General features: G+C 44.4%; 1 protein-coding gene across 7 annotated transcripts in view; it reads right to left on the bottom strand.

The window, feature by feature from the left end:
* SIPA1L2 (signal induced proliferation associated 1 like 2) overlaps positions 1–17,201 on the bottom strand; it is a 213,519-nt gene that overhangs the window by 123,456 nt on the left and 72,862 nt on the right. The window contains exon 1 of one of the 7 annotated variants that reach the window (XM_025850782.2): positions 1,887–1,987. The exons of 5 other annotated variants lie outside the window; for them this stretch is intronic. The gene's annotated coding sequence lies outside the window, so the exon portion shown is untranslated. Of the gene's footprint in view, positions 1–932; positions 1,116–1,886; positions 1,988–17,201 lie in introns of those variants that run through there. One more of the 7 variants, XM_073879050.1, reaches the window with a different exon arrangement.

Genomic DNA, 17,201 nt, shown 5'->3' with positions numbered 1-17,201 from the left:
AGGATCTCAGTTTCATCATCTATACAAGAGGTTTCCATGTGCGCATTCAATGGTACTTGTGGGTGCCTACTACGTTCCAAGAACCATTCCAGGATTGGGGATACAGTGATGTGCAAACTAGGAAAAGTCCTACGTCTATATTGTGGCAGAAGTCATAGAATACAGGGGAACAAGTAAATACCTAGCCCACCAAAGATGAGTGTCATATAGGGACAGGATGAAGAAGGTTAGGGATGTGTGGGCATGGGTATGGCTATGGCAGAAGGGTAAGGTGGGTAACCGGAAGACCTCCATGGGAAGGATGATGGCACGAGTCACACAGGTGGCCAGGAGGAGGGATGGGTGAGGAACTCCTATCAGGGAAAACAAACGACTGCATTTGGGAGCTAGCCTGGAACATTCAAAGACAAGCAAGGATACCGGGAAATGGGCTGGAAAGGTAGCACGGGCCAGATCACGGTTTTTATCCTGGAAGGTTCTGGGCGGCAGGAACAGTGAGGAGCCTGACTCAGATTTCTGGTGACCTTGTCTGCTGCAGTGAGAACAGGCTCTGGAGGGCAAAGGTGGAAAGAGACCGAACGGCGAGGTCCCTGAGATAGTCAGGCAGGGGAGGGTGGTGGGTGCTTGAACTAGGTGGTGAGGATAGGCAGGTACCGGAGGGAAGAATCTAGATCTGGATGAGAAGGGCAGAACGGGCAGCATCCGCTGACGGACAGGCTGGGCAGGATGAGGGACCAAGAGGAGTCAAGGATGACTCCAGGACCTGGGGCCTAATTCACAGGGAGGATGAAGTCACCGCCACTAAGCTGAGGAAGACTACAGGAGGGGGCAGGGATGACATGGTCAAATGCGATGATGCAGGCAAAATGCTTGGTGCATGCGTGAAACACAGGAAGGACTCGATACACACAAACAGTGATGTCTGAAGTCACCTTCATTCCAGGTGAAATCTCGACTCCTCCGCGAATGCTCGCCACTCCTCACTGGAAATTCAATCCCGTGGTTCATCTGGGCACAAGAGAAATACCGACCTGCCTTGCAATTTTTGCAGCTTTCATGGGGGTTGGAGGTGGTGAAAAGTAAACTTAGCTTCCAACACTGCTTACGTGCTTCTTGCAGGCAATAACGCCTATGCCGTATCATACCTGCTAAAATGAACAGCTGTGTCTGGGTAATTGGAATTTATAGCTAGAATAAATATGCTGAGGCTTAGCTGCTCTGTGACCCAATGTGAACGAAGACCCAGACTCCTATAGGAAAAGAAACAAAGCAAAACCAGACCCAGACTTCACGTCCGCGTGAAAAGCTCGGAGGCAGAACAGGGCAACGAGGTTGGCTCTTTTTTGCTTTGGGAGAAATGCTAAAGAGGACTTGGGGAAGTCAGGTCCCTGGAGGAGAAAACAGGAGAGAGACTGGGGTCAAGAAATCGTGCCTGCTGGGGTGCGGCGCTCTGATCCATCATCAGCCACGTCCAGGTATGCCCTGTCACACTGTGGATATAGGGAGATTCCAGAACGAGCAGATGGGATGGGTCGGGGCTTCCCCAAGGTCTGAGAGTGGACCACTGCTAGATGCCGGAAAATCGGCTGAGAAGATTGTGTTAAAGAACATGACTTCCTTAGCCATCCCCCTAGGAATTCTGACTCATGAGATTGGGTGTGGGCCCCCCAGACTGTTTTTAACAAGTTCCTCAGGTGTTTCTGCTATTGACTCACCTTCCAGATCCATGGGGTAGGAAAGTACTTTGGAAAATATAAAACATTATACAAGCACACAGTGTAATTAAACCATTAATTCCAAAAGCGGTGCTAGCCACCCTTCAAAGCCACTGCCACCACCCTCCCCTTCCCTTTGGCCCTATGGACTCCGCTGATCCAAGTCCATACTTCTCCACATGCTGGATCCCAAGTGGTCCACGCACACAGACTGAAGAGCCTGGCTGGGCAAATCAGATCCCTACAGAAGCTGGGGTGTGGTTACCACTGGCCTGAAACTGGACTCGGGAGTCTGCAATGGGGAAACTGAAGGAAAAAGCAGAGAAAGGAATTTAAATCAGAGTAGGCATCCTGGGGTAAGCGTTTAGTCTAAAAATGTGAGAGGCAACAGGCAAAGCATTGGTGAAATCACAGAGGACAAAGCTGGTGCACAAAGGGAAGGAAAAGATGTCACACACACACTGCTAGACACAAAATATTTAACATTCACACAACTTCCATTTACGGAAGAGGAAATGACAGCTCTGAGACACTGAACGGACTCATCAATCTAAAGGTGCACAATGCATTCCACGGCAGAGCAAGATCCAATAGCAAGTCTGCCTAGCTACACCCTTGCCATCGAAAAATATATATTAAAAAGTACTGGACTCAACAAATGGCAAGAAATCCCAAGTGCATGGATTGGAAGACCCAGTATTGTTAAGATGTCAATTCTCTACCCAAAACGATCTACAGACACAATGGAATCCCTACCAAAATCCCAAAGACATGTGTTGTGAAAATAGAAAAAAAAACAAACCCTAAAATTTATATGGAATCTAAGGGACATTGAATAGACCGAACGATCCTGAGAAAGAGAAACAAAACTGGAGGTCTCCCATATATTCCAATTTCAAAACTTACTACAGAGCTACAGTACTCAAAAATAGTGTGGTAAGGTATAAAGACAGATTACATAGACCAAAAAAAGAGAGCCCACACATAAATCCCTGTGTATGTGGTCAAATGATCTTTGACAAGGGTGCCAAGACTATTCAAGAGGGAAAGGACAGTCTTCTCAACAAATGGTTCAGGGACAACTGGATTATCTAAGTGCAAAAAGAACGAAGCTGGACCCTTATCTTACACCAGATACAAAATAAACTCAAAATGGATCAAAGACCTACATGTAAGAGCCGCAACTATAAAATTCGTTGAAGAAAAACACAGGGCAGGAGCGTCATGGCACTAGACTAGCCAATGATTTCTTGGATAGGACATCAAAAGGATAGGCAACCAAAGCAAAACTAGATTAAGTTGGACTTCATCAAAATCAAAACCTTTTGTCTATCACAGGGCACTGTCAATAGTGATATGAAAAGGCAACCCACGGAACGAGACTGTATTTGCAACCTGGAGAAAGTATTTGCAAATCACGTATCTGGTAAGGGGGAGCTCCAACAGCACATGGCATCCCCGCTGACCCCTGACCTGTTTTAGGCTCTGATATCACCACAGTGGGTAAGTCCCGCTAGACCCAGCAGGTCTGAGTCCTATGTTGCTGGACTCTTCAGAAGACTCACTGTGCTAGCATTTACACCCAGCCACTCAATGAATCCTCCCATTACCATGTCCCCCCCAACTCAAGATTCCAGTTCCTTACAACCTGAAGCACTTCCCCCCTCTCCTTGAGTAGTATATGAAAATAAATTAGTTGCACAGAGTATCCGTTAGGCTTTGACAAATGGAATAAATCAGTTGTAACTGGTAGCTTTATATTCCCAATTTAAAATGGCAATTTACGCTCATAAATATAATACAGTATGACAGGACAAAATTACTTCCACTGACAACATCAGGTTTTGATCCTAGAGTAATGTGGAAGATACAGTTCCCAATCACCAGACTCCAGGCTGTACGTTCTGAGTCCACTAGTCCAAAGAAAGATAAAAGGGAATTTAATAAATGGCTGAAACATCAAGGAGCTAGGTTACAAGTCTGCCAGAGAGAGTACGCTCAAAGCCTGGGAAACATCCACAACATATGTTTTTTTAAAGCCGTCATAATTTAAAGTCTTTCTAAACATGTTACTGTTTAATCTAATTTTCCCTCATGAATGTTTGGCTGCAGCTCAAATGGAGTCAACATTTCCATCATAAATCTCTATTTCCACATTTTCCTGGTTTGATTGTAGAATGTCTTTCGTCTGAAACATGACACAAGCAGAAGCCTAAATGTGAATGCTTTTCATCGGCAACACGGTTTTACTACAAAACCAAACTCGCAGTTTTCTGCAAGCCAAATGTCGAGAAATTATTTAAGCGAAATGAGAAATAAAATTTTGTAGAAAAAAAATTCTTCAATTATAAATTGCCTCGCATGTCCTAAAGAAGAAACAAACAAACAAAAATACATCTGCTCGTCTTCTTTACTGTTAATTTTTGCCCATCCAAAGATACCACATTTAACTGCCTCCTGAATGTGGATATGCAGCATAAAACTCTGACCAAATGCTGTTGAATGCCAATCATTAAGTTTGTACCAAACATACACCTGCCTAGTAGTAAGGAATTCTGCACCATATCATCATGACGTTCCTTTCCACAAGTCATTTTGTGATGTGTACCTTAAATGTTGAAAAGCGGCAACAAAAATTCTATTTGTCATTTTTATCAGGGCTCCTAAAATTTTACATGTGAAAACAAGTGAGGTGTACTCCATATAAGAGATTTAATGTTCAATCAAGGTTATAAATGTTGGAATCCCAAGTGACTTTCTCCTTAGGGATGCGTTCTGTAGCTAAAGTAGGAGAGAATTCCCTGACACTTACACCTGAGCATCTGACAGCAGCCAAGGCCAGGGCACGCATGGGCTGCCTGGGCAGAGCTGTGGAGGACCTTCGGAGGAACCTGGTGAACGGAGCTCTGTCAGATGCAGGCTGTTTGCTCAGAGGCAAAGGACAGGTCTGAGATCTGAGAGGTGATAGGCAGAAAAGGGAAAAACTAATGCAATGTTCCCTAAGAATCATGTTACACCATGTTAGCAACCACCCCCCAACCCTTCCTTCCACTGACAACATGGCTTTGTCTCAGCAATCCTGGAGTAGAATATTCTTACCAGTGTCTTGGGTACAGGGATGGCTTTCACATACACAAGGCTCTTGAAGGAAAACTGGAGGGAATCTGATTTAATACTCAGGAATTCACAGACGTTCAAAGCCATGTTCTAGTTCTAAGTGACCCAAACAAATCTCCTTGCCTCTTCCGTGCCTGCCTGGGGAGAACTGGTCTCCTCTCACCCTGCTTCAGCGGTGTTTGACTCCAGGAATGAGTCCAGGCTCCCAAAGAAAAAGTCAAACCTAAGAAGAGTCAGGCTACAAAATAATTGAGCTGTTTAACTGAAATAAAAGAGAGCCCACATGACCAATAAAAATCTGTAAGCAGATTAATGAGAAGGAGTTCTCAAAAAACAAATTAAAAAAAAAACAAACAAGTTCTAAGTCTCTAAGTGCTTTCTTCTTTCCTAACTGCAGTATTTCTTTTTTTTTTTTTTTTAAGATTTTATTTATTTATTTGAGAGAGAGAATGAGAGCCAGAGAGCACGAGAGGGAAGAGGGTCAGAGGGAGAAGCAGACTCCCTGCTGAGCAGGGAGCCCAATGTGGGACTCGATCCTGGGACTCCAGGATCATGACCTGAGCCGAAGGCAGTTGCTTAACCAACTGAGCCACCCAGGCGCCCTAACTGCAGTATTTCTATGCGTGATTTCACTTTAAAAGAAATAAATAAAAAGATCTTGTGCCTACAAAAATGTAAGATGACTGGCTGACAGGAGAACAGTTCAGGTGACACAGACTGAAAGGTTAAAAACCATTTTCTCTTGTGTCCAAACATTTGGGAAGTGTAATGGCTTAAGATGTTTATGTTCCATTTTTTCATGTGTGTGTCTGTGTAGCCATTTGTTCATCATCATTAGCCATCAGGGAAATCCAAATCAAAACCACATTGAGATACCACCTTGCACCAGCCATTTGTTCATCATCATTAGCCGTAAGGGAAATTCAAATCAAAACCACACTGAGATACCATCTTACACCAGTCAGAATGGCAAAAATTGACAAGGCAAGAAACAATAAATGTTAGAGAGGTTGTGGAGAAAGGGGAACCTTCTTACACTGTTGGTGCGAATGCAAGTTGGTACAGCCACTTTGGAAAACAGTGTGGATGTGCCTCAAAAAATTAAAAATAGAGCTACCCTATGACCCAGCAATTGCACTCCTGGGTATTTACCCCAGACACAGATGTAGTGAAAAGAAGGGCCATATGCACCCCAATGTTCATAGCAATGATGTCCACAACAGCCAAACTGTGGAAAGAGCCGAGATGCCCTTCAACAGATGAATGGATAAAGAAGATGTGGTCCATATATACAATGGAATATTACTCAGCCATCAGAAAGGATGAATACCCTTAACACAAAGATACAAATGTAGGGATCCAAAGGGGTACGTGCACCCCAATGTTTACAGCAGCAATGTCCACAATAGCCAAACTGTGGAAAGAGCCAAGAGGTCCATCGACAGATGAATGGATAAAGAAGAGGTGGTATATATACACAATGGAATATTATGCAGCCATCAAAAGGAATGAGATCTTGCCATTTGCAACGACATGGATGGAACTGGAGGGTGTTACGCTGAGTGAAATAAGTCAATCAGAGAAAGACATGTATCCTATGACCTCACTGATATGAGGAATTCTTAATCTCAGGAAACAAACTGAGGGTTGCTGGAGTGGTGGGGGGTGGGAGGGATGGGGTGGCTGGGTGATAGACATTGGGGAGGGTATGTGCTATGGCGAGTGCTGTGAATTGTGCAAGACTGTTGAATCACAAATCTGTACCTCTGAAACAAATAATGCAATATATGTTAAGAAAAAAAAAAGAAGATAGCAGGAGGGGAAGAATGAAGGGGGGGAAATTGGAGGGGGAGACGAACCATGAGAGACTGTGGACTCTGAAAAACAAACTGAGGGTTCTAGAGCAGAGGTGGGAGGGGGGATGGGTTAGCCTGGTGATGGGTATTAAGGAGGGCACGTTCTGCGTGGAGCACTGGGTGTTATGCACAAACAATGAATCATGGAACACTACATCAAAAACTAATGATGTAATGTATGGTGATTAACATAATAAAATAAAACTTAAAAAAAAGGTGTTTATGTTCTAAAGCATGCGCTTTAATTAACTCTGTGTTAATTTCTGGTATCAAGCTATCTGTAATTATAGTATGTCCTTATAGGTCTTGGAACAGATCCTATTTTGATCAACAGAATTTAGAAATATTCCTATGCTCTCAAGTCTACAACTGAACCAAAGTGTAACAGCAAAACACAAGTCGCTTAAAAAGAACAAAAGGAGCAATTCATCTCTCTTTTCCAGTTCCCACAGTAAATACATACTAAAATCCCCAGATCCAAAACATGAAGCGACCAGGGATACTTCACCAATGTTAGGAACTTAAAAATTCCCGACTATAACTTTGGCGCCCACCACCCCTGGGACAGGAGATACGGCGTCATGATGGGGAACCCTAACAGCGTGGCGCGGCTGCAGAGTCAGACACAAAACTCAGAATCACGGTTCCACATGCACTGACCCTGCGACTTAGCCAAGAGACTCGAGCTTTGGGAGCCTCGGTTTTCCCATCTGTAGGATGGAGAGAACAACAGGACTGACCTCACAAGAGTAACCATGGTGACGCAGGTGGAGCTTTTAAAACATGCTCCCATTGTGTAAGACTGCTGAATCACAGACCTGTACCTCTGAAAAAAGTAAGACATTATATGTTAAAAAACAAGAAGATAGTAGGAAGGGAGAAATGAAGGGGGGGAAATCGGAGGGGGAGACGAACCATGAGCGACAATGGACTCTGAGAAACAAACTGAGAGTTCTAGAGGGGAGGGGGATGGGAGATGGGTTAGCCTGGTGATGGGTATTAAAGAGGGCACGTACTGCGTGGAGCACTGGGTGTTATACGCAAACAATGAATCATGGAACACTGCATCAAAAACTAATGATGTAGTGTATGGTGATTAACATAACATAATAAAAAATTTTTTTTAAATAAATAAAAAAATAAAACATGCTCCCACTATGCCGTGAGTTTAATGGTGACTATGACTGTTTTCCTCGTGATCCTTGCGCTGCATGCAACGTTTCTACCTCTCGTGAAGATATTTAAGGCTTATCCATTACTCATTTACTAAAGTCATCCCGAATGACAAAAATATTCTGGGTAGAATGCTTTTGGCAATAGATGTCATTCAGGTTATCTGTGACAGTCTCCCAGGGAAATTCTATAGCCCTCAGTGGCTGAAGGCTGGGTGTGAGCCCTCGTTAACGTTTGCTAAATACAACTGACCCTTGAACCACATGGGTTTGAACCGTGCGGGTCCCCTTACAGGCAGATTTCAATAAATATAGTACAGTAGTGTAAATGTATTTTCTCTTATGATTTGCTTAACATTTTCTTTTCTCTATCTTTCTTTATTGTAAGAATGTAGGATGTGGAAGGGAAGAATGAAGGGGGGGGATTGGAGGGGGAGAGGAACCATGAGAGACTATGGACTCTGAGAAACAAACTGAGGGTTCTAGAGGGGAGGGGGTGGGGGGATGGGTTAGCCTGGTGATGGGTATTAAGGAGGGTACGTACTGAATGGAGCACTGGGTGTCATACGCAAACAATGAGTCATGGAACGCTACATCAAAAACTAATGATGTAATGTATGGTGATTAACATAACATAAAAAAAAATGTAGGATATAATGCATATAACATACAAAATATGTGTCCATCGACTGTTTATGTTATTGGTGAGGCTTCTAGTCAACAATAGGCTATTAGTAATTAAGTTTTGGAGGGAGTTAGAAGTTATACCTGGATTTTCCACTGCCTGAGGCATTGGCATCCCTCAATCCCCCACTGTTCAAGGGTCAACTGTATAAACAACAAAAAAGTCTCAGTAGTATCAAGGGCAGCAGTGCAAAGCTCAGGTATCTCCATTCTACCACTGGTCAGTCATGGTTGGGCAGAGGAGGGCTTCTGCTGACACTGGGCTCAGCATTCGGCTCTGTGGAAGGTGTGAACAAGAAAGATTCCAGAAGGCTGGGGTATTTCTAACACAGCCCAGGCGAGAGCATTCTACAAGGTCTCCGATCCCAGCAAGCACCCCCTTCCTTTCTCCAACATGGCAGAAGGCAGGAAGGGAGGCTCAGTAAGGGCTTATACCCCAAGAATAACCCTGAGTAAAAGAATGACTGGTGTCCTAGCAAGATCTGATTCTTTCAAAGCCTCATTCTACATGACACTACATGACTCCCTTTCCAGAAAGGCCACAACCATTTTCCATTAAAACCTTTTCATCACTGGCAGCAAATAGCATCACGTCGAGTACCTAATCTTGCCGTTTGCAAGTTATCCAGACAAAAAGAATCACTACAGAGAGTGGTGTCATTTTTAAGAGCTTTTGTTTTGCTCATTTCTACTTTGCGTAATCTTGACTTAATGTATAGTGTTTTGCCTACACGTGCTAAAAAAAATGTGCACACACACACGTACGCACAGACACACACACATAACTGAGAAGATAAGAAAAACTGTGTCTCAATCTTCGTGGCCATAAGAAGGTACATGGGTGTTGCCTGAATTTCTAATAGAGATCTCAGATCCTCTCCTGAATTATAGTTACTCGTCCAGAAAAGCCACAGTGGGCCTGCTGACTCACCAGTCAGGAGGAAAACCAAAATGTGACCTTGGCTTATCAATCTGCAAGGATACAGAATACCATGTTCTTTTTCCTATTTTTGTCAGCTCCTCAGTCCAGCTGACGAATATTCTAGAGACACAAGTTTTATCTACCTTATTTTCAATGCATCCTAAAACTGTTGTGATGGCTGATGCAGGTGCCCTACCGGTCACATGGGTTCTGTTTATGGCACCCTGGAATGAGAATACCTCTCCTTCAGGTGTCCTCTGTCAAGCCACAGGAAGTTCATTTATCTGCGGTCTGCAGCCCTCCACCAAGTTCACTGTAAGCGTCACCGTTAGTAAAGCAGCTCAGTCCCTCGGGCTAATCTGGCCAATGAAGCCCCATGGGCTAGGATCCTGGCTGGGAAGGAGTCTTGTCTGACCCTGGTGACTAGAGCTGGGTCTTTAGGGAAGGCCCCGGGGAGTTCAGATGAAGGAGTCTTTCCAACTGGGAGAAGTCCTGAGGTTTAGGAGCCAAAGGTCAGGCCAGAATATGCAAAAGCACTCAGTGTAGCTTCTTCATTTTAGAGAAGAGGTAGAGGCCAACAGTTGCTAACTTGGAGTCCAGCTGAGCCCTAAAAGCCACTTTTACAAGGATGGGGAGGGCCTGCGAAGAGATCCCCACTCCTGCATCTTTCAGGAAGGCACTGTTCAGTCTAGTCTGTATCCCCACAGAGTAGATCTGGGCCCACACGGTCCTGCCCCTAACACATGATCTTGGAAATGCTGTGCGCCCATCACGTGCCTTTTCTGATGGGACCGACAAGCAGCACCACCTCCCCCGCCTTCTAGAAGTAGAGCCTGGTGGTTCAGAGCTGCTCCCTGGGGCCGGCCTCAGTGCACCGGGAGCCTGAGGACCACGCGCTCGGACCAGAAGGCCCCAAGGACCTGGCAACCAGAACAGAACTGGCTGCTGTGAGCTTGATGCCACGGGTTCTATTACTGAATCTTACTTCTGTGCAGACTAAAGGCCCAGACAGACCCCAGACATCCATGGGGGGGCGGGGCGCGGGGGGCCGCGGGTAGCTGCGGTGCCCAAGACCAAGGCGGGCACTGCATATTCCACAGGTCAGGCCCTTTCCTCTCAAAGTGACCCGGTCAGATCAAAAGTACCAACCACGAAAGCTGGACGGCAATGCAGTGGCACCTTGCAATCTGTGGCTACATTTCCCTGCGCGTCCTCCCACACGTTCACTGCATAGCTCTACCACTGTGCTAGCCACTGCCGTCCGGAGGACAGCAACCTGCAGGCCCAGGGCACTGAGGTCAGGCCGGAGAGGGGCAGGAGAATGAAGGCCAGCCGGGGGCTCTGGCAGTTTGGAGACAGGTCAGAGCAGAGAGGGCAGAGAAAGGGGAGGAAGGAAGGAAAGGAAGGAGGACAAGCAACTGGGGGGAAATGCAGGAGGGAAACTGTGCAGAGAAACAGAGGAACGAGTCAGACAAGTGGGGGAATGGGGAGGGCAGGGGAGGAGGGATGGGGGTCCATTTTGTGCAGCAGGCTGATAAAATTTAAAACCTGACCCAGACTATTATCAGCAACATCCCTTGCTTGCATGGGGCGCCTTAACACTCCCACAACACCCACTGTGAGCTCAACAGGACACCAAGTTCTTGAGAGTTCATCTCTAGGTTTTACTACTTTCAACAAGAAAACAGCTCTACAGTCCAGGAGACATACTCAACAGAAATACCTTTGATGATAAGAAGACACAAAACCTGGGCACGCCTGGATGGCTCCATTGGTTGAATGTCCAACTCTTGGTTTCGGCTCAGGTCATGATCTTATTAGGGTTGTGGGATCGAGCCCCGAGTCAGGCTCCATGCTCAGCATGGAGTCTGCTTGAGACTCTCTCTCTCCCTCTGCGCCTCCCCCTGCTCATGGTTGCACACATGCATGTGTGCTCTCCCTCTCTCAAATAAATAAATCTTCAAAAAAAAAAAAAGAAAAGAAAAGAAAAGAAAGAAAATGTAAAACCCGTAACACTGAGATCTATGGGTTTCCTGCGTTCTGAGGTCCACGTGCCACCCAGGTTGTCTTTAACAAATGAGACTGAATAGTGATTTTTTTTTTTAGTTTTTATTTATTTATTTGACAGAGAGAGACAGCGAGAGAAGGAACACAAGCAGGGGGAGTGGGAGAGGGAGAAGCAGGCTTCCCACGGAGCAGGGAGCCCGATGTGGGGCTCGATCCCAGGACTCTGGGATCATGACCTGAGCTGAAGGCAGATGCTTAGTGATTGAGCCACCCGGGCACCCCCAAATAGTGTTTTTTTTTTCTTCTAAAACCTCAGGTTTATTGACACTGAACAAATCCTAAATTACTTTCTTCCAGTATTTGCACCTACAAGTTAAGACAGTAAGTCAACACAATGTAATGATGCTTACATAATAAAAGTGTTCAGTTAAACTTGGACTTTAGCTCCCATCAACTTTATCTGCTGGTCTGATGCTTTTAACTGATATTTTAACGAAAAGAAAGAAACTCTGAAAGAAAATCACATCAGCACTAACCAAGTGCTAGTTTTTGGCACACTTGCACAAACAGGCTGTCCCCGGGAGCAGGGTTCTCTTTGAAAGCAGAGCCCAGGCGCGTGACCCAGAGGCAAGGGTGGCCTTGATCCTACAGATACACAGAAAGCGAACAAGGCAGGGAAGGAATGTGGAGTCTTCAGCTGAGCCTCAAATTTCTCTTTTTCTGTCCTTTACTTAAAAATACCTACCCAGACCCCAACCAGAAGAGACGAAACAGTTTCATTCCTTTTTTATTACAATGCATCTGATATGTAAAAATGTCCTCTGAATATTTAGCATTTGTAGTTAAGGATGTAATTAAAGTCATCATGAGCAGTATAAACAACACTGGACTGTGTAAGGACCCCTCCACAACCTGACCCCAACCCACCTCACTTCTCACTAAGAAGCCAGAGATGAAACTAAAAGAACTTGGGCCAAACCCCACAGAGGGACAGAAAAGGAAAATACAATGATCTCAGGGTCGTCTGTGGACTAGGCCCTGGCTAGGTGTTTCCATTTACATTATCTCGTTTAATTCTTAACAACAGTTCAATGTGCTCAGAGTCAACACCAAGTAGCCATGATCACATGACTGGTAAATTGATCAAGCAAGCACTGGGCAGTCTGGGTTTGCCCACCTCTGGGAAGCCAGGAAGCCAGCTGAGCCCCACAAGGACCTGCCCATTGCTTGTGCTCATAGATACTCCTCCCTAAGTGTATGCAAATAGCCTGGGGCTATGAATGGAACAGGCCTTGTTTGTACACTGGTATTTGCACCTGACAAAAATCAGGCACTGCCACCTACTAATTCCCTCAGCCACAGCAAACCAGTGAAGTTGTCCAAGAATCTTCAAGACGTTATTTTAAGTAACTTTTGTAAATCTGTGTTCCTCCAGAAGGCTTATTCTGTACTAGTTATGTCTGTCCCTGCGCGGGATCTGTCCAGCACGAGCCAACCAAAGAAAAGCCTGTGGTCCTGAGGCTGTGGGACGGAGCGACACAGAGCGAAACCATAATAACCTCTATTTTTACCAGAGGTCTAATTAGTGATATAAGAATGTATTGTACACAAACATAATTTGAGTGATTTATTGAAAGACTTTTTTGTCACGATATAAAAGAACCAAGATTGGAGTTTATGACATTGCCATTAATATTTTCATAACAAATGCTTTAAATACGGGCTTACGCATGTAAGTATACAGAAAAGCATATGCAAATACTTAGGTAAGCCTCCCCCGCCAACACAAATCTTTTTTTTCCTGATATAAAAATGAAGGTTTTATACTCTTACACAGGGAATAGGCACTGAAATATTTCCATGTTCTGGGACATCGTGGGGCATAGGGACTGTGTTACATGACCAAATGGTTGTAAAGACTTTCGAATATAAATGTGCTTAAATGACAATCATAGTCCTTATCTCTCAAAAAGAGCATCTGCTGTAATAAAGACAAGTTTGGTCAAAGTAGTGTAGGAATGTGATGGTAGAAAGAAAGAAAATAGTAAGTAAGTCTGCAAAATCTCTGCCCCCCTGGATCACCTACTTCACTATCAAATAAAAGGCATCTAACACCCAGAGTAACCCAAGTCTTCTCACAGGAAAAAGAAAAAATAAGTACCTAAGTGCCTAAGTGTTCTCATTGTGCTTTTCTCTCAATCAGAACGGCTCCCAAAACAGACACCCCCCCCTTTGTTAAGGCAGGAACTCCCTGCATGCTGGGGTAAAGCCTACTACACTGTGACGTGAACATGTGAATTCTTCTGAAAGGAGTTATCAGAGTTTACACTTTGGTGAACAGGACAGACCCAAGACTGTTTGCTCCTTTTCATACCTCTGCTTCCTGAGGAAAAAAATCAGCCAAGTCGAGGGCTACAGAAGCCACCAGAGCAGCCAAGCCCATATTAAAACGAGGTATTTCCATTTGCAACAATGCCTGAAAATTAAAAGTAACCTGACTGCCATTTTAAGCCTAATGATTTTGACCAGCCTACTGGGCGGGCCTTTAGTTAGGTATAAATTGTTACAACGTTCCTTGTAGTGTAACACTGAAAAGCAGAAAGGCAACTTGCCCAGGGATGTAAATTTGTTCCACAAACGGCATACATTTGGTGAGGGATTTCTAACTTCTTCTAGTACACATTTCTTATTTTTTTTTCACATTTCTTATTTTCCTATGTGATTTAGAAATATCAAATTAAAGCACCTGACTCAAATATCTAAAAGGTTTTGTGTGGGAATCTCAGTGCCCTAGAAGAACCATGGCTGGCTTTGTTTGTGTTTACCTATAAAAGCAATCTACTTACCTTCACAAAGATGGGGAAAGGCAGAAAAATAAGTAATTCATACATAACATCACCACCTTTACAGAAGCTGTGATTTACACCTATTTATTCTAAGCTTTTGTCCTTGGATTGTTTTCTCTACCAAAAAACTGAAAAGTCACTTACTGGCTTTTTATTCTGAGGAAGCATGATAATTGTTTTTTAAAAAATTCAAACTGCTGAGAAAAAACAAAGACTTTCTTAATATTATTAAGAGTTTAATAATAACTTAATAATTGCTATATTTATCAGAGGTATATATACATATAAAGAGAGAGTGCACAGAGTGCCTTCCAATTTTCTAATTCTCGTATGATTATCTAAATGTTTACAATGGAATTTACACCATACTCTAGATCCAATATTATTCTACTTCTTTTTTTTCAATCAGAGTATCAATGACCTCTTTCTGTGTCAGTACAGATCTGTATTGCTGCTTTAATAAGTCACTGCTGGCTTCCTTTAAAAGCCAGAGTTACAATGCAAATTCATTGGACAACATTTCAGGACTGTAAACTGTTTACAAACCGAGCAGAAGTTCCTTTCCTCCTCCTCCTTCTGGTGTTACTCATAATCAGCAACCATGTTATCATTACACCTCAAACTCTGGAAAGACGACTCAGATCACAAAAACCAAAATGCTGTTTTTATCTTCCAGCAGACCCAGAGCCCTGCCTACATCTGGAAGCTAAAGGAAGCTAGAGAGATTTAGATACAAAACAATGCAGTGGACTGATGGAAAGACTGGATAGCACCTCCTGGGCTATTGGCAGCCAATCGGATGCACCGCATAACCTGACTTTTCCATAAAAGGACGTCCCTCTCACCTGAGAAAATACCTCAGCTCTTCATAAAAGACTTATCTATTACCCTGAGAGGGGAAAGAAAGCTCTAAAAGGCCACTATAATTCAGAAATGTCCACTCTCGTGGACTTACCATTTTTCATCTTTTTTTAAAGATTTTTTTATTTGACAGAGAGAGGGAACACAAGCAGGGGGAGTAGGAGAGGAAGAAGCAGGCTTCCCTGTGGAGCAGGGAGCCCGATGTGGGGCTCGATTCCAGGACCCCCGGGATCATGACCTGAGCTGAAGGCAGATGCTTAACAACTGAGCCACCCAGATGCCCCCATTTTTCATCTACTTTTAAGGAAGGGATTTTATAGCCCACGCCTCCGTTGTAAGTCAATACACCTGATTAGCTTCCTGCTCCGTCTAGCCGAAGATCTAACAGGAGACTCTGCCCAGCCAGCCATCAGTGACACTGACTGAGAGCACACAGTGCCAGACCACACAGCGCTTGGCTACGAGAGGAGGTGCAGGTGTGATCACAGACACGCTTTAACCTACTTGGCGTGGGAAAACGAATACAGCCCCACCAAATTACACAAAGTGGTGCACCAAGGAACACAGTTCATTCCACTCATCTACCAATGTCTGTCCTTGCTTCGAGGATTGTGTGAGGCACTGGGCATTTTGGAGGACAAAAACTCAGTTCCTGAAAGCAGTACACATTCTAGTAAAGGAAGGAAATGTGCAAATAATTAAAACATGTTGATGTTGACATGATGAAAGACAGAACTGCATAATGCTATGGAAGCATCGAGAGAACAGCCAACTGTCAGAGGTGGGGCTGGTCAGGATGGTTTCTCAGAAGGAAGGGTACCTATGTCAGACCCTAAAGGATGAGCAGCAGGACGTTTGCCAGGTGGAGAGGAAAGGGAAGGGCATCCCAGGTAGAAGGAGCAGCAGATAAAATTAAGACATGATAGAGCACAGGGAAGGGGCAGAGGGTTCGGGACAGCTGTAACGTAGAGAACCAGGGTTCTCAAGAGACAGAATTGACATGAGGATGGGAAGGGAGCTTAAAGCCAGAGGTTTAGGACTCTGTGTTTCACGTTCATGCTATGAGCTTTTGCAGACAATGGGGAGTCAATGTCGACTGTCAACCAGGAAAATAGCAAGAGTGGATATTTCCTAAAATGTTGTCACTAGTGGTGTCACCAGATGAGTCAGGATTCTACCAAAGAAACGGAACCAGTAGTGTGTGTTTATATACGTGTGTATAGGGAGGAGGGGGGAGAGGTGGGGAAGAGGAGGAGGGAGAGAGGCAAGGAACTGGTTTACTCAACTGTGGGGGCATAGAATGGGCTAGAAACTCTCAGGAGCTGAGGCTGCAATCCACACAGTTTTTTCTTCAGGGAAACCTCAGGTATGCTATTAAAGCATTTCAACTGATTGGATGAGGCTCACCCAGATTGTCTCCTTTGAGTCAACTGATTAGATGGGGCCCACTCAGATCGTCTGATTGTGGAAGGTAGTCACAGCTACAAAATACGTACGCGGCAACACCTTAGATTAGTGTGCTTGACTGGGTAACTGAGTGCTTATAGCCTAGCTGAGCCGACGCTAACCATCACAGGGGTCTGCACTGTTTGCTGAAAAGTGAAGGAATGTGATGCCAGACACAAGGAAACAGGAAGAGTGAGCAACCTGAGCACCTCAGCAGGGAGGAATATGAGCCCGTGGTTGGAAGAGATTATGAAGTAGGGGCTGGAGATGTTAAATGATGAACCTGAGGAAGAGTCATCTCTAGGAAATTAGAGATAGGAGACTAGAATTCACATACCTCTCATTCAGTAAAGGTTTAGTGACGAACTACTTTTTACCCTAAAATTACCCTACCTTAAAACATGGGGTATACGAAAGTATAAAAGGGGGCCCCTGTCCTCAAGCTCACAGTCTAGTTGTGGAGAGTTACAGAACAAAACAAGACCATGTAAAATTGAATGGTTAAGTTTTAGCCAACAGACTGGTATAGTCGGGGAAGAGAGCAGCCAGCGCAAAGATAAGGACCTGTGAAGTAG

This window comes from Callorhinus ursinus, unplaced genomic scaffold (genome assembly GCF_003265705.2).
Source record: "Callorhinus ursinus isolate GAN/ISIS: 27379988/994484 unplaced genomic scaffold, GSC_fseal_2.0 scaffold32, whole genome shotgun sequence".
Classification (NCBI taxonomy): domain Eukaryota; kingdom Metazoa; phylum Chordata; class Mammalia; order Carnivora; family Otariidae; genus Callorhinus; species Callorhinus ursinus.
This window is presented reverse-complemented; position numbering and strand designations above follow the sequence as displayed.